The following is a 25,239-nucleotide window of genomic DNA, read 5'->3' on the forward strand; positions in this document are numbered from 1 at the left end:
CAAGATTCTCCACTAAGTATGTTTAGGTGGCATGAGGCATGTAAAGCATGAAGGACATGGACAAAGTGTGACTATATGATGTGGCAATGGAGTGTAGCAAGCAAATGCTCACCTCCCCCTCTAAAATTTAATTGGATTGGGCTTCTCCCAGTTCAATTAAATTTATTTTCCAACACACACATCAAATATTCACTTAATGCATGTGAAATTACAAAACTACCCCTAATACAAAAACTAGTCTAGGTGCACTAAAATACAAGGGCTGAAAAATCCTACATTTCTAGGGTACCCTACCTACATTATGGAGCACTAAATACAAGGCCCAAAAATAATGAAACCTTAATATAATATGTACAAAGAGAATTGGGCTCATACTTAGCCCATGGGCCCAAAATCTATCCTAAGGCTCATGAGAACCCTAGGGACTTCTTTTGCATCTCTGGCCCAATCTTCTTAGAGACTTCTATCCAATGCCCTTGGAGGGTAGGATTGTATCACATATAGCTTTCCCTACATGTATTTCCATGCCTTAAGTTGTGAATCCATACAGCACGGGATGAGTCTGGAGCACTGCATATTAGATATTAGTAGGCTGAAATCAGAGCTGAAGTAATGAATACCTGTTCCACTTTCAGTGATGTGGCATGACTGAAAATATTTGAAAATGACAACCAGTCCAATCAGATCTCCTTGAACTTTATGAACCTTGTGCACTGTCACAAGACACCTTCATACTTGGCTTTGATGAATGGCTACCAAAGCTAATGCATATGCAATGGAGCCAAAATTGTATGTGAATCACTTGAAAAGCTTTGGTTAAGTGAAGGTAAAAGACTGAAGCAACATAAGTCATTTTGATCTTACCATAAATTATTGTGAACATGGTCTTCAATTTACAGACAACCAACCAAAGAGGTTTCATAAATATGTAGATACTGTACTTGATTCCCAGATTGCAAGAAATAGGAAACCTTTTGAAGGAATAAGTAGCTGACAAAAACAAACATTCAATAAAGAGTTAAGAATGCAGAAATACCTTGATCATTAAATGTAGGATCAACAAATGTTTGTCGAATTAAACTTGATGCTTCCACAAGATTTCCTTGAACTGCATTTAAGAAGAAAATTGAAAGTTTCCAATGACCATTGTTCAACCACAACGAAGTAACAAAACACTAGAGTTACAATTGCTTTCAAATAACTAAGGAAAATGTCATACCTTTTTCATCTACAAAGTAAAAGTTGATATATGTGTGTGAGTGATAAGGGAATGAATGAATTGATAATCGCATTAATCCTATTGAAATCTATAATTTGTAATAAAATAAAACCAACAACTCAAACAATTTCAGCATAAACAATGGAGAGGTTTGTTGTGCCTTTCAGCTACACTTTGTTGACGAAACCATGAAGTAGGTTGTTTCTAACCAAAAATGTGAGGTTAAACAAATGTCAATTATTAACCAAAGCGTTTCATCAAAGAAAAAATTATTTCCTATATAATCTAAATCATATTTAACATCCCCTTTTTCTAATAGCTAAAAAGTATGTTGCCCATTTCTTCCGAAGTATTGTGATGGCCTCCACGTCTAACGCTGATCCATGAGAAAACCACTACAAAATTAACAACCCATGACATTATTAGTAATGACAACAAACATAACTTAACAAATATTAACCAAACTAAAAATTGAAATTTGTGTTAGTAAATATACCTTGTTCCAATCATCCTTCAAACCGCCAGCAACTACGCACCACATCCAATGCATCACGTAATATCCACACTCATAGCCTCTGATTTGAACATGACTCTAAATTTAACAGTGAAAACATATTTAACATTCAACCCATAGAAACATACAAATGTCTGTGTTTGCAAACACCTATTGATTAAATAATTTCTAACCTTTGGTTCAATCTTCCAAGCTGCAGCTTGATCAGACATACCTTCGAAAGTACTGGTTATTGTCTTCATTTCACTTGTTACAAAAATTACAAAAAACCATATATATCATGAAAAACATTGTGATATATTGAACAACAATTCCAAAGACAATCATTTATAAATTTTAAGAGAACTTGTTAATTGTAGCTTTTATTTTAATATCAAGCTTCTTCCGCAAAGAACAAAACCAAACAACAATGTTTTCCCTTGGACACAGAACAAATAGTTGCCAATATACCCTAAATTTGACAATTATAATTATCTACTTCATCAAGCAAATAATTTCCTAATCTACTACAAAACTTGAACTTACTGATTCAAGTAAGCTCATAAGTACAGTTGTCATTTCGAGTCCTTGACCCATGTTTGAATGTAATGTTCACATTGTTGACGTCTATCCTTAGCATTGTGTATAGATTGAGGCTCAAGGAAACCATACACTGAACCATGACCTCTGCTTCTACCGCACTCATCCATAAACCTATTTCAAATATAAGTAAATGATTATTGTTAAGCTATTACATTGAAACAATATTCATTTTGAGGTAATAAAAATGAAACCTTGCAATTGAAATGACTTACATCATCCACAACTGCAATATAAATATGTTTAAACACTTGTGACCTGATATTATTTCAGCTACATCAACATGTGTGATGAAAAAATTTTCTTCTACATTTGGAAGCCCAAATTTCATCGCCTCCCATGGGAGTTCCACTGGATCCTAGTACACGGCTTACAATATCTTCATCAATTCTCCCAATGGATCCTCTACAGCACCTGCATTGCACCCATCAACCCGTCCCACCAGCTTTGGCATATTATGGTCTGAATCCTATATGGTTAAATAAAATAACAATTACATTTATTTTGTTAAGGAGGTATTACCAATGTCAAAGTCAACGACAACAAGCAGAGGGAAAATCAATTTACTTATATCAGAGGTAGGTTTCACAAGATGTATGCGTCTACCGAGGGTGAGTGTTGCGAGGCCATTTGGGATAACTCAGTTTTGATCACCTCCTTCAACTCTTTTTTCATTATCCCCATAGTTCGTCTATTCTCCTCCACTCCTCCTTTAGATTTCCTATGATTTCAACCAATTGATCTGGGGTGATTGTTGCCAAAGATGTGTTGGAGCCACGCGATGCCTATCCAAAGTAATGACCGATGGTGACACCATGTCCAGCTACACGAACACGACCAGGATGCTCTGGTCAGCCAAGCGCAATATTCAGTATGCCCTGACGACCATCCAGCACAAAACTGCCCTATGTCGCTTGTTCCTGTAAATCATCCTATGACAACAACAAGAAAATGAGTTATACAAACTTGTTAGGTTATGGTTTTCATTACAAAAATTGTAATTCAAATGAACTCGTAAATTGAACTTACATTTTTGTCAGAGATTTCTTGAGCCGTTGTAAATGTCAGTTGGTCATACCGCATTGTTCTGGCCATCTTCCACTTGACATGTCTTGCAATCGGGGATGGAGGGTCTACGATCATAGTTGAATTTTCAGTAAACTCAGCTTGATACAGTTTTGTCTTCTTTTTCTCATCTATCAATTTTTTTTAGAAGATCATACCCCCCCCCCTCCACGAGACAGTAAGTGGGGGCAATCATTGAATTTTTGAATCTTCTGAGTTTTTTTCCGTATTCCCTGTCAAGATGTAAAAATAGTATCCACTAAATAATGAGTTTAACAAACCTTACCTAACTCAAATTTTGTCTAAAAACAATTTAATTCAAACCTGCCAATTAGGGGTTTGTCAACTCTTTGCAAATTATTCCCAAGTTTCTGGATCCAAACCATACTTAGCAGATGGATCATGGTTATCTTCACTGTCTTTGTCAGCATATACATATTTAGTGGTAAGGGAGGACTTAAATTGCCTCCATCTCGTCGCAACCGTCAACATGACCTCTTCTTGGCAATTGATCCTTCAAGACTGTCAAATTTACCCTACAACAATAAATTGTTTTCAAACGCTTAGTCAACAACGACCTTTGCAACTTAATTAAAAAAAAATAAAACCAAAATGGTTACTTAAGTGCACTTACCAAAATGCCATCCCATATAAGATTTTTTAGAGATTCAGGGACAACTTTCCAACTGGAATGTACAATAGGGATTTTCTCCCGCGCTACTACCCCCAGGTAACTATGCAACTTTTCTTTACGAGAGTCAGATCCTCTACCAGTAATAGGGTTGACATTGATAGTAGGTCGTGGTTGATCCAAACTTCTGCCAGTCAATCTTCTGAGCCGGGTAGTTTTTCTAGTCTTCCTTTTTGTAGTTGCACTTGGAGCATCTGAAGGTGGAGGGGAACTCGGGGGTGTTGCCATGGCCCTTGACAAAAAAAAAATGTAAGACAAGTTAATTAGAACAACATGTAAGCATGAAATTTTAATTAAAGACAATTAATTGTAAATTTTAAAATATAATTTTTCAACATGTTAAACATTATTTGCGTATATACCGCAGTTACGTAGCCGTGTTCTCCCATAAACCTTCATCATGATCGATACGATTTGCATATACATCATTGTCCTCATTTTCAGCATTTTTGGAAGGCATTTGTAGGGAGAACATGGGCATCTCGTTAACATCAAGTGTTGAAGCATCAAAATCGTAAGGGATACCACTTGTTTTCCCCTGTAGAACAACTGACCATCTTGAGTCACTCGGATCTTGAACATAAAACACATGTCTTGCTTATGCTGCCATGATGAAAGGCTCATCCTTGTAACCAACCCTTTAAAGGTCAACCAAAGTAAACCCTATTTTGTCTTGACGGACACCCACATTTCCATTAACCCATTGGCACTTGAAGACAGGCACTCTAAATTCACTATAATCAAGCTCCTAAATTTCTTGAATGACTCCAAAATAAGACATGGATGCTTGAATCAGATTGTTATCTAATGCACTACTAAAGTTATCAGAATGAGCATCAACAGTCACCCCACTATTTTGCATTGTACTTTTATCATCTTGTGACTTTGTGTAGAAAGAATAGTTTTTGATATCATATCCCTTCCAAGTGAGGACATTGAGGTTTGGTCCAACAGCTAACAATCTTAATTTTTTAGAAGCACTATCATTAGCGAATATTGTTTTTCTAAACCAATTAATGAAAGTCTTATTGTGCTCTTGCAACACCCTCATCATATTCATGTTTGGGTGACTAGCTGCGACATTTTCTTTTTTAGCATCTATGTATGGGATAACCTCTGTTGTGTTGGTGAGTACATATAGATGCACTTGTGAGACCTGTTGGCGATCCATGGCTACAAAATTGAATCCTCGTGTTCCCCTACCTTGCTATGTAGACTCATGACGACTTTCAGGAAGGTCGACAGGTGTAGCAGTTTTTATGTACTCAGAACAAAACTCAATAGCTTCTTCTACGACATACCTTTCGATAATGCTTGCTTCTGGTTGATATTGATTCTTTGTATAACTTTTCAACACCTTCATGTACCGCTCAACCGAATACATCAGCCACAGATAGACGGGCCCACACAACCTGTTAGTGCTTAGCTCTACTGAGTTTTAAAAGATTGGCTAAGATTTTGTTAAAACATAAGCACTTAGACAATGAAGGAAAGCTGGAGTTGCTGCACATGATGTCCAACGTTATGTCAAGGAATAAGATCGGGCTGCACAATGCACAAGGCAAGATAAAATGTCAAATGAAGAATTGAAGCTGCAGGATCCACGATGTCGGATACAATGTCCAGGACATCCTGCCCGAAAATACTGGAGTTGCTGCACAATGCACAAGGCAAGATAAAAGAAGTGAAGCTGCAGGATCCACGATGTCGGATACGATGTCCAGGACATCTGGCCCGAAAATACTGGACACATAAATCTGTTATATCTTTAACAGATTATTGTGCAGTTAGCAACAGATTAGATGATCTATCTTTTGGAACGAATTAAAAGATAATTAAAGTTCGAATTACAAACTAGAAGAGTTCGTTCAGGGATTAAAGATTAAAGATAAAAACTAAAAGATCAAACTGTATCTTTTAGATCTTTAAGTGCAGATTTTTCGGGAGAATGATAGATCTCATCCAGCACAAGTTGTTGCAGCCCAGATACGCACACTGCTATATAAACATGAAGGCTGCACGAGTTTTCTACTAAGTCCGGGATTGAAGAGTTATTTTGTGAGTTTTGGGACTTGAGTGTACCCTAACATCAAGTATTGGACCTGAGTGTGTAGAGTTGATCTCTAGTGTGTAGAGTTGATCTCTTTTGTTCAGAGAGCAATCTCTGGTGTGTATTTGATTTAATTGTAAACACGGGAGAGTGATTGAGAGGGAGTGAGAGGGGTTCTCATATCTAAGAGTGGCTCTTAGGTAGAGGTTGCACGGGTAGTGGTTAGGTGAGAAGGTTGTAAACAGTGGCTGTTAGATCTTCGAACTAACACTATTTTAGTGGATTTCCTCCCTGGCTTGGTAGCCCCCAGATGTAGGTGACGTTGCACCGAACTGGGTTAACAATTCTCTTGTGTTATTTACTTGTTTAATCTGTTCATACTCTCAAATATAATCTGCATGTTCTGAAGCGTGATGTCGTGACATCCTGTACGACATCTGGCATTGGTATCAGAATTTCAATTGGTATCAGAGCAGGCACTCGAAATCACTGAGTGAGATCTAGGGAGATAAATTCTGATGAACATGGAGAAAGAAGGAGGACCAGTGAACAGACCACCAATTCTGGATGGAACCAACTATGAATACTGGAAAGCAAGGATGGTGGCCTTCCTCAAATCACTGGATAGCAGAACCTGGAAAGCTGTCATCAAAGGCTGGGAACATCCCAAGATGCTGGACACTGAAGGAAAGCCCACTAATGAATTGAAGCCAGAAGAAGACTGGACAAAAGAAGAAGACGAATTGGCACTTGGAAACTCCAAAGCCTTGAATGCTCTATTCAATGGAGTTGACAAGAATATCTTCAGACTGATCAACACATGCACAGTGGCCAAGGATGCATGGGAGATCCTGAAAACCACTCATGAAGGAACCTCCAAAGTGAAGATGTCCAGATTGCAACTATTGGCTACAAAATTCGAAAATCTGAAGATGAAGGAGGAAGAGTGTATTCATGACTTCCACATGAACATTCTTGAAATTGCCAATGCTTGCACTGCCTTGGGAGAGAGGATGACTGATGAAAAGCTGGTGAGAAAGATCCTCAGATCCTTGCCTAAGAGATTTGACATGAAAGTCACTGCAATAGAGGAGGCCCAAGACATTTGCAACATGAGAGTAGATGAACTCATTGGTTCCCTTCAAACCTTTGAGCTAGGACTCTCGGATAGGACTGAAAAGAAGAGCAAGAATCTGGCGTTCGTGTCCAATGATGAAGGAGAAGAAGATGAGTATGACCTGGATACTGATGAAGGTCTGACTAACGCAGTTGTGCTCCTTGGAAAAAAAGTCAACAAAGTGCTGAACAGAATGGACAGGAGGCAGAAACCACATGTCCGGAACATCCCTTTCGACATCAGGAAAGGTAGTGAATACCAGAAAAGGTCAGAGGAAAAGCCCAGTCACAGCAAAGGAGTTCAATGCCATGGGTGTGAAGGCTATGGACACATCAAAGCTGAATGTCCCACTCATCTCAAGAAGCAGAGGAAAGGACTTTCTGTATGTCGGTCTGATGATACAGAGAGTGAACAAGAAAGTGATTCTGACAGAGATGTGAATGCACTCACTGGGAGATTTGAATCTGCTGAAGATTCAAGTGATACAGATAGTGAAATCACTTTTGATGAGCTTGCTATATCCTATAGAGAACTATGCATCAAAAGTGAGAAGATTCTTCAGCAAGAAGCACAACTAAAGAAGGTCATTGCAAATCTGGAGGCTGAGAAGGAGGCACATGAAGAGGAAATCTCTGAACTTAAAGGAGAAATTGGTTTTCTGAACTCTAAACTGGAAAACATGACAAAATCAATAAAGATGCTGAATAAAGGCTCAGATTTGCTTGATGAGGTGCTACAGCTTGGGAAGAATGTTGGAAACCAGAGAGGACTTGGATTTAATCATAAATCTGCTGGCAGAACAACCATGACAGAATTTGTTCCTGCCAAAAACAGCACTGGAGCCACGATGTCACAACATCGGTCTCGACATCATGGAACGCAGCAGAAAAGGAGCAAAAGAAAGAAGTGGAGGTGTCACTACTGTGGCAAGTATGGTCACATAAAGCCCTTTTGCTATCATTTACATGGCCATCCACATCATGGAACTCAAAGTAGCAGCAGTGGAAGGAAGATGATGTGGGTTCCAAAACACAAGACTGTTAGTCTTGTTGTTCATACTTCACTTAGAGCATCAGCTAAGGAAGATTGGTACCTAGATAGCGGCTGTTCCAGACACATGACAGGAGTTAAAGAATTCCTGGTGAACATTGAACCTTGCTCCACTAGCTATGTGACATTTGGAGATGGCTCTAAAGGAAAGATCACTGGAATGGGAAAGCTAGCCCATGATGGACTTCCTAGTCTGGACAAAGTACTGCTGGTGAAGGGACTGACTGCAAACTTGATCAGCATCAGTCAGCTGTGTGATGAAGGATTCAATGTAAACTTCACAAAGTCAGAATGCTTGGTGACAAATGAGAAGAGTGAAGTTCTAATGAAGGGCAGCAGATCAAAGGACAACTGTTACCTATGGACACCTCAAGAAACCAGTTACTCCTCCACATGTCTATTCTCCAAAGAAGATGAAGTCAAAATATGGCATCAAAGATTTGGACATCTGCACTTAAGAGGCATGAAGAAAATCATTGACAAAGGTGCTGTTAGAGGCATTCCCAATCTGAAAATAGAAGAAGGCAGAATCTGTGGTGAATGTCAGATTGGAAAGCAAGTCAAGATGTCCCACCAGAAGCTTCAACATCAGACCACTTCCAGGGTGCTGGAACTACTTCACATGGACTTGATGGGGCCTATGCAAGTTGAAAGCCTTGGAGGAAAGAGGTATGCCTATGTTGTTGTGGATGATTTCTCCAGATTTACCTGGGTCAACTTTATCAGAGAGAAATCAGACACCTTTGAAGTATTCAAGGAGTTGAGTCTAAGACTTCAAAGAGAAAAAGACTGTGTCATCAAGAGAATCAGGAGTGACCATGGCAGAGAGTTTGAAAACAGCAGGTTTACTGAATTCTGCACATCTGAAGGCATCACTCATGAGTTCTCTGCAGCCATTGCACCACAACAAAATGGCATAGTTGAAAGGAAAAACAGGACTTTGCAAGAAGCTGCTAGGGTCATGCTTCATGCCAAAGAACTTCCCTATAATCTCTGGGCTGAAGCCATGAACACAGCATGCTACATCCACAACAGAGTCACACTTAGAAGAGGGACTCCAACCACACTGTATGAAATCTGGAAAGGGAGGAAGCTAACTGTCAAGCACTTCCACATCTTTGGAAGTCCATGTTACATTTTGGCAGATAGAGAGCAAAGGAGAAAGATGGATCCCAAGAGTGATGCAGGGATATTCTTGGGATACTCTACAAACAGCAGAGCATATAGAGTATTCAATTCCAGAACCAGAACTGTGATGGAATCCATCAATGTGGTTGTTGATGATCTAACTCCAGCAAGAAAGAAGGATGTCGAAGAAGATGTCAGAACATCGGGAGACAATGTAGCAGATACAGCTAAAAGTGCAGAAAATGCAGAAAACTCTGATTCTGCTACAGATGAACCAAACATCAACCAACCTGACAAGAGACCCTCCATTAGAATCCAGAAGATGCACCCCAAGGAGCTGATTATAGGAGATCCAAACAGAGGAGTCACTACAAGATCAAGGGAGATTGAGATTGTCTCCAACTCATGTTTTGTCTCCAAAATTGAGCCCAAGAATGTGAAAGAGGCACTGACTGATGAGTTCTGGATCAATGCTATGCAAGAAGAATTGGAGCAATTCAAGAGGAATGAAGTCTGGGAGCTAGTTCCGAGACCCGAGGGAACTAATGTGATTGGCACCAAGTGGATCTTCAAGAACAAAACCAATGAAGAAGGTGTTATAACCAGAAACAAGGCCAGACTTGTTGCTCAAGGCTACACTCAGATTGAAGGTGTAGACTTTGATGAAACTTTCGCCCCAGTTGCTAGACTTGAGTCCATCAGATTGTTACTGGGTGTAGCTTGCATCCTCAAATTCAAGCTGTACCAAATGGATGTGAAGAGCGCGTTTCTGAATGGATACCTGAATGAAGAAGCCTATGTGGAGCAGCCAAAGGGATTTGTAGATCCAACTCATCCAGATCATGTATACAGGCTCAAGAAGGCTCTCTATGGATTGAAGCAAGCTCCAAGAGCTTGGTATGAAAGGCTAACAGAGTTCCTTACTCAGCAAGGGTATAGGAAGGGAGGAATTGACAAGACTCTCTTTGTCAAACAAGATGCTGAAAACTTGATGATAGCACAGATATATGTTGATGACATTGTGTTTGGAGGGATGTCGAATGAGATGCTTCGACATTTTGTCCAACAGATGCAATCTGAATTTGAGATGAGTCTTGTTGGAGAGCTGACTTATTTTCTGGGACTCCAAGTGAAGCAGATGGAAGACTCCATATTCCTCTCACAAAGCAAGTATGCAAAGAACATTGTCAAGAAGTTTGGGATGGAAAATGCCAGCCATAAAAGAACACCTGCACCTACTCACTTGAAGCTGTCAAAGGATGAAGCTGGCACCAGTGTTGATCAAAGTCTGTACAGAAGCATGATTGGGAGCTTACTATATTTAACAGCTAGCAGACCTGACATCACCTATGCAGTAGGTGTTTGTGCAAGATATCAAGCCAATCCTAAGATAAGTCACTTGAATCAAGTAAAGAGAATTCTGAAATATGTAAATGGCACCAGTGACTATGGGATTATGTACTGTCATTGTTCAGATTCAATGCTGGTTGGGTATTGTGATGCTGATTGGGCTGGAAGTGCAGATGACAGAAAAAACACTTCTGGTGGATGTTTCTACTTGGGAACCAATCTTATTTCATGGTTCAGCAAGAAGCAGAACTGTGTGTCCCTATCTACTGCTGAAGCAGAATATATTGCAGCAGGAAGCAGCTGTTCACAACTAGTTTGGATGAAGCAGATGCTGAAGGAGTACAATGTCGAACAAGATGTCATGACATTGTACTGTGACAACTTGAGTGCTATTAATATTTCTAAAAATCCTGTTCAACACAGCAGAACCAAGCACATTGACATTAGACATCACTATATTAGAGAGCTTGTTGATGATAAAGTTATCACACTGGAGCATGTTGACACTGAGGAACAAATAGCAGATATTTTCACAAAGGCATTGGATGCAAATCAGTTTGAAAAACTGAGGGGCAAGCTGGGCATTTGTCTGCTAGAAGATTTATAGCAATTACTGGTATCTGAACGTGCTCAAACGTTAATAGCGCGTTCTCGACTGGGCCAAAACAAATTCGACCGTTGCTTCACACGTCCCTCTACATTCCTCATTCAAATTCATATTTTAGTGGTAATCTCGTTTTCAGCATTCCCTAACAGCTCTCAGAGATTTACGAAACCATTCCAAAGGCTCTGCTTCTCCATGGCTACCTCACCAAAAGAAACTTCAGCTCCTGGTTCACCCTCTGTACCATCATCTCCATCACCTACCAAAGCATCATCAAACCAGGAACAGCCTGAATTCCATATCCAACCCATACAAATAATTCCTGGTCCAGCCCCTGTTCCTAAAAAACTGGTCCCCAAACGACAACAGGGAGTGAAGATTTCTGAAAACCCTAGCCTTGCAACAAGTCCTAGGGAAGTAGACACAGAGATGGATAAGAAGATCCGCAGTATTGTGAGTAACATTCTGAAAAATGCTTCTGTCCCTGATGCTGATAAAGATGTTCCAACATCTTCCACCCCAAATGTTTCTGTTCCTGATGCTGAGAAAGATGTTCCAACATCTTCCACCCCAAATGCTGAAGTCCTCTCTTCCTCCAGCAAAGAGAGATCAACAGAGGAAGATGATCAAGCCACAGAGGAGACCCCTGCACCACGGGCACCAGAACCTGCTCCAGGTGACCTCATTGACCTAGAGGAAGTAGAATCTGATGAGGAACCCATTGCCAACAAGTTGGCACCTGGCATTGCAGAAAGATTACAAAGCCGAAAGTGAAAAACCCCCATCAAGAGGTCTGGACGAATCAAAACTATGGCACAGAAGAAGAGCACTCCAATCACTCCTACCACATCCAGACGGAGCAAAGTTGCAATCCCTTCCAAGAAGAGGAAAGAAATTTCCTCATCTGATTCTGATGATGATGTCGAACTAGATGTTCCCGACATCAAGAGGGCCAAGACATCAGGGAAAAAGGTGCCTGGAAATGTCCCTGATGCACCATTGGAAAACATCTCATTCCACTCCATTGGCAATGTTGAAAGGTGGAAATTTGTATATCAACGAAGGCTTGCTTTAGAAAGAGAACTGGGAAGAGATGCCTTGGACTGCAAGGAGATCATGGACCTCATCAAGGCTGCTGGACTGCTGAAAACTGTCACCAAGTTGGGAGATTGCTATGAAAGTCTAGTCAGGGAATTTATTGTCAACATTCCCTCTGACATAACGAACAGAAAGAGTCATGAGTATCAAAAAGTGTTTGTCAGAGGAAAATGTGTTAGATTCTCCCCTGCTGTAATCAACAAATACCTGGGCAGACCAACTGAAGGAGTGGTGGATATTGCTGTGTCTGAGCATCGAATTGCCAAGGAAATCACTGCCAAACAAGTCCAGCATTGGCCAAAGAAAGGGAAGCTTTCTGCAGGGAAGCTAAGTGTGAAGTATGCAATTCTGCACAGGATTGGCGCTGCAAACTGGGTACCCACCAATCATACTTCCACTGTTGCCACAGGTTTGGGTAAATTTCTGTATGCTGTTGGAACCAAGTCCAAATTTAACTTTGGAAACTATATTTTTGATCAAACTGTTAAGCATTCAGAATCTTTTGCTGTCAAATTACCCATTGCCTTCCCAACTGTATTGTGTGGCATTATGTTGAGTCAACATCCCAATATTTTAAACTACACTGACTCTGTGATGAAGAGAGAATCTCCTTTATCCCTGCATTACAAACTGTTTGAGGGGACACATGTCCCAGACATTGTCTCGACATCAGGGAAAGCTGCTGCTTCAGGTGCTGTGTCCAAGGATGCTTTGATTGCTGAACTCAAGGACACATGCAAGGTGCTGGAAGCAACCATCAAAGCCACCACAGAGAAGAAAATGGAGCTGGAACGCCTGATCAAAAGACTCTCAGACAGTGGCATTGATGATGGTGAAGCAGCTGAGGAAGAAGAAGAAGCAGCTGAGGAAGAAGAAGAAGCAGCTGAAGAAGAAGAAGAAGCAGCTGAGGAAGAGGAAGATGCAGCAGAGGATACAGAATCAGATGATGATGATTCTGAAGCCACCCCATGACCATCAGACCTTTATTTTTGCTTTTTACTCTTACTAGCTAAAGGGGCATGTCCCTTTGAACAATTACTAGTTATTGATCTGTAATATTTGCACATTAATATTTGCATGCATTCTACCTTTGTCAAATTCTGTCTAAAAAGGGGGAGTAATAGTATTATGCATGATTTATGATTTTGAGTAGTAGGATACGATGTATGCATGAGTCATGATTTTGAGGGGGAGTTGTATGTATGTGATTTTGAGGGGGAGACTGCTGCTGATGATGACTGATGTAAGCTACTGTAACTACTAGTAGCTGATAGAAGATGCTGCAGTAAGAGCATGGAGACAGGGGGAGCAGAAAGCTGATGTCACATGAGATGATGATGACTGATGGAAAAGACTAGTAGCTGATAGAAGATGCTGCAGTAAGCATGGAGACAGGGGGAGCAGAAGCAGAAAGCTGATGTCACGTGAGATGTCTTGACATCCTGGAAACGACTTGCAACTTGCAGAATTTCCGCTGTGCTTGATTACTCTGATAATGAAAGTTGCTGATCCCACTTGCATAACTGCTCGTACCTGCTCAGGAAGTGTCTAAGTATGTTTTAGACAAAATTTGCCAAAGGGGGAGATTGTTAGTGCTTAGCTCTACTGAGTTTTAAAAGATTGGCTAAGATTTTGTTAAAACATAAGCACTTAGACAATGAAGGAAAGCTGGAGTTGCTGCACATGATGTCCAACGTTATGTCAAGGAATAAGATCGGGCTGCACAATGCACAAGGCAAGATAAAATGTCAAATGAAGAATTGAAGCTGCAGGATCCACGATGTCGGATACAATGTCCAGGACATCCTGCCCGAAAATACTGGAGTTGCTGCACAATGCACAAGGCAAGATAAAAGAAGTGAAGCTGCAGGATCCACGATGTCGGATACGATGTCCAGGACATCTGGCCCGAAAATACTGGACACATAAATCTGTTATATCTTTAACAGATTATTGTGCAGTTAGCAACAGATTAGATGATCTATCTTTTGGAACGAATTAAAAGATAATTAAAGTTCGAATTACAAACTAGAAGAGTTCGTTCAGGGATTAAAGATTAAAGATAAAAACTAAAAGATCAAACTGTATCTTTTAGATCTTTAAGTGCAGATTTTTCGGGAGAATGATAGATCTCATCCAGCACAAGTTGTTGCAGCCCAGATACGCACACTGCTATATAAACATGAAGGCTGCACGAGTTTTCTACTAAGTCCGGGATTGAAGAGTTATTTTGTGAGTTTTGGGACTTGAGTGTTTTGTGAGCCACCTTGATGGTACCCTAACATCAAGTGATGGACCTGAGTGTGTAGAGTTGATCTCTTTTGTTCAGAGAGCAATCTCTGGTGTGTATTTGATTTAATTGTAAACACGGGAGAGTGATTGAGAGGGAGTGAGAGGGGTTCTCATATCTAAGAGTGGCTCTTAGGTAGAGGTTGCACGGGTAGTGGTTAGGTGAGAAGGTTGTAAACAGTGGCTGTTAGATCTTCGAACTAACACTATTTTAGTGGATTTCCTCCCTGGCTTGGTAGCCCCCAGATGTAGGTGACGTTGCACCGAACTGGGTTAACAATTCTCTTGTGTTATTTACTTGTTTAATCTGTTCATACTCTCAAATATAATCTGCATGTTCTGAAGCGTGATGTCGTGACATCCTGTACGACATCTGGCATTGGTATCAGAATTTCACAACCATATCTCTCATACAAGATGAACAACTAAGTGAATCATAATGTCAAAAAATGCTGGCGGAAAATACATCTCCAATTGACAAATGATAATGGAAGCCTCATTTTCCCTATCATCTAATTGTTGAGGGTCAATGACTTTGCTGTAGATCGCATTGAAGAAAAAACAGAACTGAGTTATGACAACCTTAACTTTGTTAGGCAATATACCGCAAAAGACTATAGGCAATAATTGTTGCATTAAAACATGACAATCATGAGACTTCAACCCAACCAATTTCAGCTCATTAACGGATACAAGTCTCTTGATATTTGAATAGTATCCTTGTTGGACTTTAAAATTTTTAAGACAATGACAAAAACTTTTTTTCTCTATCATTGACATGGTATGACATGCTGGGGGCAAATACGTTCAATGACCTTGTGATACTGGATGCAACTATTGTTGTATGCCTATTTCTACCGAATCTTGACGACATTTCAAACCATCTTTTGTCTTGCCTTTAATGTTAAGAAGAGTGCCAACTAAACTATCACACACATTTTTCTCGACATGCATAACATCTAAACAATGTCGCACATGTAGATTGCACCAGTAAGGCAGATCAAAGAAGATTGACTTTTTCTTCCAAATGTTCTTGTCAGACCTATCCTTTTTTAATGTTTTCCCAAACATAGTTTTGATGTCCTTCACCTGATCAAGAACTTCGTTACCTGACAAAGGCTTTGGTGCACTGTCAATCTCAGATGTTCCATTAAATGCTTTTTTCATTCACCGATATGGGTGATAAGGATGCCTTGTATACACTGTCTTCTTTCCATGCTTTAGTTGGATGTAACTTGTGTCTTTCTTACATATAGGACATGCGTGGTGGCCTTTGACACTATATCCATTCAAATTCCCATAAGCTGGAAAGTTGTTAATGGTGCAAAATATGATTGCACGCAACCTGAAGCTCTGCTAAAGATTCCCATCATACACATCAACCCCTTCTACCCACAAATTTCTTAGGTTTTCAATCAAGGGAGCAAGATAGACATTAATGTCATTTCCTGGCTGTCTTTGACCAGCTATCATCATACACAACATAATGTATTTTCTCTTGATGCATAACCAAGGAGGAAGGTTGTAAATGATTAGCAAAATAGGCCACGAGCTATGGTTGCAGCTCAAGTTACCAATAGGATTCATTCCATCGGATGCAAGACCAACCCTTAGGTTTCTGGGATCCTGTCCAAATTTCGGATACAACTAATCAATTGTTTTCCGTTGAGGAGAATCAACAGGATGACGGAGCAATCCATCATTTATCCTCCCATCAGCATGCCATGATAGGTTTTTTGCGTCATGTGCATTAGCAAACAATCGCTTAAACCTTGGTATTCCTGGAAGAAACCAACACACATTTGCTGGATGATCGTTGTATGTGCCTGCATCATCACTACATTCATCATACTTCACTTTGTAGCATGACACCCCACATGTAGGGCAGTTGCACATTTGGGCAAACTGATTTCTATACAAAATACAATCATTAGGGCAAGCATGTATTTTCTAGTATCCCATACCCACGGGACATAATATCTTCTTTGCCTCGTAATGATTCTTCGATAACATGTTATCTACAGGAAGCATATTTTTCAATAACAAAATTAATTCATTGAAGCTTTTGTCACTCCACCCAAATTTTGCCTTCAAATTCACCAAAGCTAACACCCCCGATAACCGTGTGTAGTTTGTGCATCTAAGATACAATGGCTTCTTAGAATCAGTAACTAATTTTTCATAACAAGGTGCATGTGCTTGCCTAAAACCCTCTTGTTCGAGATCACATAGCATGTCTTCTATATGATCACCGACTTGTACATCAACTACTTTAGTCGGAGGGGCTGTTGACATTTGTGGTAACTCACCATGCCATATCCATTTTGTATAAGTAGGACTGATACCGTCACATATAAGATGTGTTCTAATGTCATCCAATGATTGTCGTCGCCCATTCAAACGATTAACACATGGACACAAATATACTCCACCCATTTTTGTGCATTTTCTTAGGCAAATTGCAAGAATTCTTCAACCCCATGCTCATACTCGTGTCTTATGCATGTTGTTTTCTTCCAACTTCGATCCATCTTTGGTGTACTATCATACAGGGTAGATTATCCGATATGCATGACAACCTCTCTTTTTTCATAAAAAGGTGTGACCCTATCCCATTCGGGAAGACAATTTTTTACTTGACTCAAACAAACAAGTTAAGACGGTTATGTTAAATTTGACGAAATTTTGGTAGCATTTCGCTTTGGTCTCCAAGTACACGACATGATAGCGGTGACATCAATTCACCTCGATCATGTATGCACCCAGAGAACAAAGCAAGATGCACTAAACCGAAATTTAGTTAAAAATAACACAACATACTTAACTTATAAGTAAGAATTAATTAAAAATAATTAGTCTTCCCAAACTGTCCAAATAGACAATTCAAGATTCAATACAACAATTAATCAAAACTGTCTATATTAATCGTTGTATTCAATCTCAAATGGGGAACTATGGTTCACTCACAATGTAGAAAAATGTAATACTAAACAATGGTCACATGTGAACAACAAATTTAATAATTAATGACATAAGTGTCATAATGACATACATAGCTCAAAAGGTTCTAGTAACAAAAACTTAGGTTGCGGTAACACCGGTGATTATTAGATGAGTGTATGTTCAGTTAAGCAACAAGTAGAAACCTTGTATCCTTAATAGACGATAGAGGGTTTAATAGTACCACCTACAAACAATACAGTATGTTTAACACCAAAGTAGGAGTACAATTGTGTAAACAAAATTTATTCAAACACACAGACGACATATGTATATGTCATCGACAAATACATGTGGATATGGGTTTTCAACGGATCACATTTATGAATGAATTGGGGATTTTCATAAGTTCATCATCATTTCAACCTAATCTAAATTAAAAAAATTGTCAATCCAAATTTGGCCATTTGTGTTAGACTAATGTCAGGCAATCTTTTGAACCTACAAATACCAGATTTACAAAAATAATGATAACAACTAAAACATACTATACAAGAGTGTGTGCACAAAACCAGAGTTTTAAAACCAGAGGTAGCCTTCTATACAGAACACAAGCAGCAACACAAAAAAATGGAAATGTGCACCTGATTCACTTTAGTCATCCTCTGCTGTTAATCCATTAAAAATAATTTTGCCTATCATAATAAGGGGTCCAACCACATTTCATATATACGTATCATTTCCCTATTGAATTGGATTAATGTTGATGAATCAACCGGTGCAATATGAATGTCTTTCATATATCATTGACACAAGAGCGTGTAATTATTGGTCAAGCAATTTTCGTTCACATGGAGTTAAGTTTGCTAAATTTTTAATACCTAAACTTAATAAAAAAAATCTGGCTCTAAAACTATTGATTGCATGTTTATTAATATCCTAATATGTATGTTAAATATGCTATTAAGAATTAAGAAGCAACAGTCACGATCAATGAAAGCTCACAGGTAATTAATATTTTATATCTGGTTTTAATCTATAGGTGTAGGTGTTGTGTTAATGGCCACTGTTGTTTATATTTATATTGTTCTTTATAATTTATCCCTTCTTAAATTGCTTCATAAATTTATTGTTTTTCAAATATATTTTAATACAATGATCATGTTGTAAATTCACAAGGCATGAGAGCATATAATTTCTTAGAAGTTGGTGCTGCAACTCTACTTGAAGGAGACATTGGAGCTAAGATGAAGGGGCAAGCATGGAAAGTTTTTGGGACTGATGACATGCCTTATCTGGATCAACTATTGCAGGGTTCTCTAGTAACATCATTTACTAATTTTGCATCTGCTTGTCCCTATCTGAGAGCAATAACAACATCTAAACACACAAAAGCAGGCCCTCATCAACTTTGGCATGTTCTTCTATCAGATAAGTTTCTGCTAACATATTTTTTATTCTCATTTTATATGAGGTTATGTTTTCCAATTAATGTACCAGATGGGTGTAAGTCCAGTGAAAGGATGATTATTTAGTATAAGGTGATTACAAATTTTAATTGAAGATCATAGATTTGAGGGAAAGAATATGGAGATAGAGATTAGTGGCATGCACTTTGTTGGGAAGGACTTTGTGGCTGTGGGTTGCTTATTCAAGTTTTTGTTGGGATTCACTGAAGGTTTATTGACATGAAAAAGAGAATACGCAAGGATTGTTCCTTGTAGGAGGATGTAGAGAAGGTGAATAATAGCTTTGTTGAATTGGATACAAGGGAAGGAGTGAATGATGGTTTTCCTAGAGCTGGAGCAAATGATTCGCTTCTTCCTGGTTTTTTTTATGATGTTGTGCTGAATTGTCTTGCTTGGGCTAGTAGATCTGATTATGCTTCACTATCAAGTATAAATAAAAGGTACAACTTGCTAATTAGGAGCAGGTATCTATTTGAGTTGAGGAAGAAGCTGGGGATTGTGGAGCTAGAGCATTTGGTTTATTTGGTTTGTGATCCAAGAGGGTGTTTGACCCCAAGAGGAATAGATGGATAACATTACCTAAGATACCTTGTGATGAGTGTTTTAATCATGCAGAGAAGGAGTCCTTGGCTGTGGGGAGTGAAATACTGGTTTTGGATCGGGAATTAATGGATTTTTCCATTTGGAAGTACAACTTGATTTCTTGCAATTGGGTGAAGTGTAAGGAGATGAACAGTCCTCGCTGCTTGTTCGGATCTGGAAGTCTTGGTTCAATTGCTATTGTTGCTGGTGGAACTAATAAATATGGAAATTTTCTTGAATTGGCAGAGTTGTATGACTCAAATTCAGGTACATGGGAACTATTGCCAAACATGCATACACCACGTACATTGTGCTCTGGTTTTTTTATGGATGGCAAATTCTATGTGATTGGTGGCATGTCAAGTCCTATTGTTTCATTGACTTGTGGGGAGGAGTATGATCTTAAGACTAGAAATTGGCGGAAAATAGAGGGTATGTAACCATATGTTAATGGGGGTGCTCAGGCACCTCCACTTGTGGCAGTTGTGGATAACCAGCTGTATGTCGTTGAGCATCGAAGCAACATGGTGAATAAATATGACAAGGAAAGGAACACTTGGAGTGAATTGGGAAGGCTTCCAATACGGGCTGATTCTTCTAATGGATGGGGCCTGGCTTTCAAGGCTTGTGGGGAGAAACTTCTGGTTGTAAATGGACAAAGGGGTCCAGAAGGTGAAGCTGTTGTGCTGAATTGATGGCGTCCTAGGATAGGGTTCAGGAATGAAACCATAGATTAGAAAGTACTTGGTGTGAAGGAGCATGTTAGGGTGTTTTTGTACAATTATGTTGTTATGGGATGGTCCGATGAAATGCTTTTAGATTGACTCAACAGAAGATTTGTTGGTATCTACAATTTGAATTAGCTTTTAGGGGTGCTTCCCTGTTGATTCATCTCATTTACCAAGTTAATTGTCCCTCTCCCTTGATGAGAATTTGGGTTTCTACTGAGCTCTTGCTATTTTGAGGCCCCAAGAAATTGCTGAGCATCATGCACTTCTTACTTTACTTGGATGGCCCCCACCTCTTTTTGCCTTAACCTCCTTGGATTCAGATGCAAGGACTGCAAATCAAGTTGTGAATCCTCTACTGATCATGCAAGTGGATCTTAAAGTCCAGTACTCTGAAAACCTTCTTGCTTTGTGCAACCTACAGGAGTTGCAACGACAAAGGAAACATTGACAACTTGAGGGCCGTGACAGGGAAGTTGCTCTACGACAATCACTTTGGGTAATACACATAATTGTGAATCCCTTATCATTGGCTTGCCAACGACATTTCTGAAAATGGGTTGATAAACCTGAACTTATTTTTATACTTGTATATAAAATCACAAGGGATTATGTTGACTCTATGGATGAATTGTTGCAGCCATTGGTTGATGAAGCAGAGTTGGTAGCTGTCGCAACCTACCCTTCGGCGGGAGGGCGACGCGTGACTTGCGGGGGCGTCTTCCAAGAACGGAATACGCGCGGAGTCGCCACCAACATTTATTTGAGGAAAACATCGGAAAAACCAAAAAAAGACGTGGTCTGCGAACTTTAAGTGAATGGTTTGGGAGTTGTATTTACGCACGGGGAAGGTATTAGCACCCCACACGTCCGTCGCAAGAGACGGCAGCCTTTAATAAAATGTGCAAATATGACTTCAATTTATGTTATTTTCCCTTTTTTACGTTCTTATGTCTTTTTATGCCTTTTTATATTTTTATCTTTTTGTGGTCGACGAGGGTGTTTCCCTTGCTCCTACATATTCCTCAATTGTGATAAGGAAATCAGACCTACGTAGTTCTTTGAGAACTAAGCGTTGGTTAAGTTGTTTTTATCTTTTTTGCAAGATATATTTTGATTGGAAGGTCATTTAAGGCGTTGAACCATTAAACAATCTTTCGGTTCTGTTTTAAAGGAGAGAAAACATTAAGGCATTGGACCATTAATGATCTCCTATTATTTTTTGAAAGATGTAATAAAGCTACATGTTGATTTTAGGCCTTTAGAAATCTATGTTTAACCAATAAAAGCGGAAAAGACCATTTCAAGGCGTTGGACCTTTAAAAATGGCTTTTTTAGGTGATGACAAAAGCTTGATTTATGAATTGATTTTAGCCTTAGTTTCACTTTGGTTATTAGTCAATTCGATTAAGAAAGAAAAAATCCCAAAGAAAAACGTCTGATTGATTGATTTTTATTATTTTACTAAAAGATATTTTTTGATTATTATATTATTATTTTTCCTCTTTTTGGTTTTAAACGTGGTTACGGCATGACCGAACGGTCGGATTTCATTTTACAGAAATTAAAAGATGTTACAATACGAATGATCGGTGGAAATTTTTTTTATTTTTTGATTAGGCGAGAAAATGACTTAAATAAATTACTAAAGCACGTCAAAAGGGGGTACAGAAAGTAAATGAAATGAAAATAAAAGCACGCGGAACAAGTGGGGACCACTAAGGGTACATAGAATGAATTCAAAAGTTCGATTTTGGGAACTTACCGGTTGAAGACCGAAGAATGACGAAGAACGATGGAAAATCTTTGCGAAATCGCTCATGGAAACATCTCGGAAGTGCCTCAGCTTGGATTTTCTTCTTGGAAACAATTTTTCTCACTAATTTAAAATGATTCTCAGATACCAAGAGGGTTGAACATCTTTGTTCTTCCCTCCTTCCCCTATTTATAGGGAAAAGAAGGAGAAGCTTGCCACCCAGCTCGCCCAGGCGAGCTAGGTTTCTTCCTCTAGAAGGCACCGCCTTCTGGTGGAACTTCCTGGAAGGCCGAAGTGGGCCTGGTTGCTATTTACACCCCCTATTTACTAAATACACCCCCTACCTTTTTCCTGATTCTTTTTCTGTAACGTTACGGAACTTTACGAGTTTCGCAATGATACTCGTTTTCTTTCCGTAATGTCACGAAACCTTACGGATTACGCAATCATCCCTTCTTTGGCTTCCAGAATGTTATGGAACTTCATGGATTGCGAAACAATGCTTTCTTTTGACTTCCAGCATGTTACGGAACTTCACGGATTGCGCAACAATGCTTTCTTCAAACGAGGGTCACATCCCAACAAACAGATGGTCCCCGGAAGAAATTAGGGTATGACAGTTGTCCCTCTTTACTTGTCTTTTATTGGAGATAAAAGGGAAGTAAAGATAAGACACTAATTTCGTTCGAGCGAAACACCAGTTGGCCGATCAATCTCCCTGCCAGCGAAACCTGCAAAAATTTTGAAAATGATCAGTACCGAACGACCAACATTATCCTGATATTGTCGAGTTCGTTCCTCTTGCTTGACACAAGGCGTAGAATGACAACAATTTGTCTCTGCGTGTCTTCGAACACGATCGAGCCTGGGTGGCAAGGCGCAAAATGACCATAATTTGTCTCTGTGTGCCACCGGACACGATCGCCTCTGGATGGCGAAAAGGTGTCGGGAATGACCATAATTTGTCTCCGCCCACCTCTCGACTCACTGTCCCTGAATGACAAAGGGCGCAGAATGACCATAATTTGTCTCTGCGTATTTATCACTCGACTTGCTGCTCCTAAATGACAAAAGGCGCAGAATGACCATAATTTGTCTCTGCACGTTTATCACTCATCGAGTCTTACAGATAGCAAAAGTGTGCGGATGACCATAATTTGTCTCCGCATGTCATCGGGCCTGCCGCCTATGGTTGACAAAAGGTAAAAGTGCAGGACCGAATGGTTCCTGCATTTCATCGAGCCCGCCGCCTCTGCATGACAAAAGGTAAAAGTGCGGGACCAAATGGTTCCCGCATGTCATCGGGCCCACCGTGCCAAGATGACAAAAGGTAAAAGTGCAGGACCAAATGGTTCCGGCATGTCATCGGGCTCGCCGCCTCTGGATGACAAAAGGTAAAAAGTGCAGGACCAAATGGTTCCCGCATGTCATCGGGCCCGCAGCCTCTGGATAACAAAGGTAAAAAGTACGAGACCAAATGGTTCTCGCATGTCATCGGGTCCGCCGCCTCTGGATGACAAAGGGAAAAAGTGTGGGACCAAATGGTTCCCGCATGTCATCGGATCCGCCGCCTCTGGATGACAAAGGTAAAAAATGCAGGACCAAACGGTTCCCGCATGTCATCGGGCCCGCCGCCTTTGGATGACAAAAGGTGAAAAAGTGCGGGACCAAATGGTTCCCGCATGTCATCGGGTCCGCCGCCTCTGGATGACAAAAGGTGAAAAAGTGTGGGACCAAATGGTTCCCGCATGTCATCGGGCCCGCCGCCTCTGGATGGCAAAAGGTGAAAAAGTGTGGGACCAAATGGTTCCCGCATGTCATCGGGCCTACCGCCTCTGGATGACAAAAGGTGAAAAAGTGTGGGACCAAATGGTTCCTGCATGTCATCGGGCCCGCCGCCTCTGGATGACAAAAGGTAAAAAGTGCGGGACCAAATGGTTCCCGCATGTCATCGGGCCCGCCGCCTCTGGATGACAAACGGTGAAAAAGTGTGGGACCAAATGGTTCCCGCATGTCATCGGGCCCGCCGTCTCTGGATGACAAAAGGTGAAAAAGTTTGGGACCAAATGGTTCCCACATGTCATTGGGCCCGCCACCTCTGGATGACAAAAGGTAAAAAGTGTAGGACCAAATGGTTCCCGCATGTCATCGGGCCCGCCGCCTCTGGATGACAAAAGGTAAAAGTGCGGGATCAAATGGTTCTTGCATGTCATCGGGCCCGCCGCCTCAGAATGACATAAGGTGAAAAAGTGCAGGACCAAATGGTTCCCGCATGTCATCGGGCCCGCCGCCTCTGGATGACAATAGGTGAAAAAGTGTGGGACCAAATGGTTCCCACATGTCATCGGGCCCACCGCCTCTGGATGACAAAAGGTAAAAAGTGCAGGACCAAATGGTTCCCGCATGTCATCGGGCCCGTCGCCTCTGGATGACAAAATGTGAAAAAGTGTGGGACCAAATGGTTCCTACATGTCATCGGGCCCGCCGCCTCTGGATGACAAAATGTGAAAAAGTGCGGGACCAAATGGTTCCTACATGTCATCGGGCCCGCCGCCTTTGTATGACAAAAGGTAAAAGTGCGGGACCAAATGGTTCCTGCATGTCATCGGGGCTGCCGCCTCTGGATGACAAAAGGTAAAAGTGTGGCACCAAATGGTTCTCGCATGTCATTGGGCTCGCCGCCTCTAGATGACAAAAGGGCGCAGAATGACCATAATTTGTCTCTGCGTGCCATCGGACACGACTGTGTCTGAATGGCAAAAGGTGAGCTGAATGACCATAATTTGTCTCCGCGTGTCATCGTGCCCGCCGCCTTTGGATGACAAAAGACGTAGATGACCATAATTTGTCTCCGCGTGTCATCGGGTCCGCCGCCTTTGGATGACAAAAGATGCAGATGACCATAATTTGTCTCTGTGTGCCATCGGACATGACTGTGTCTGAATGGCGAAAAGGTGAGTGGAATGACCATAATTTGTCTCCGCGTGTCACATGACCCCAGGGTCAGTAT

The 25,239-nt window shown here is 40.4% G+C and overlaps 2 pseudogenes; both read left to right on the plus strand.

Moving 5' to 3' along the window:
- The first annotated feature begins 18,875 nt into the window (after positions 1 to 18,875).
- Positions 18,876 to 20,569, plus strand: LOC100811546 (F-box/kelch-repeat protein At5g60570-like; annotated as a pseudogene).
- Positions 20,570 to 20,693: 124 nt separating this feature from the next.
- Positions 20,694 to 25,239, plus strand: part of LOC100812075 (RINT1-like protein MAG2) — a 36,414-nt pseudogene continuing 31,868 nt past the window's right edge.

This window comes from Glycine max, chromosome 15 (genome assembly GCF_000004515.6).
Source record: "Glycine max cultivar Williams 82 chromosome 15, Glycine_max_v4.0, whole genome shotgun sequence".
Lineage (NCBI taxonomy): Eukaryota > Viridiplantae > Streptophyta > Magnoliopsida > Fabales > Fabaceae > Glycine > Glycine max.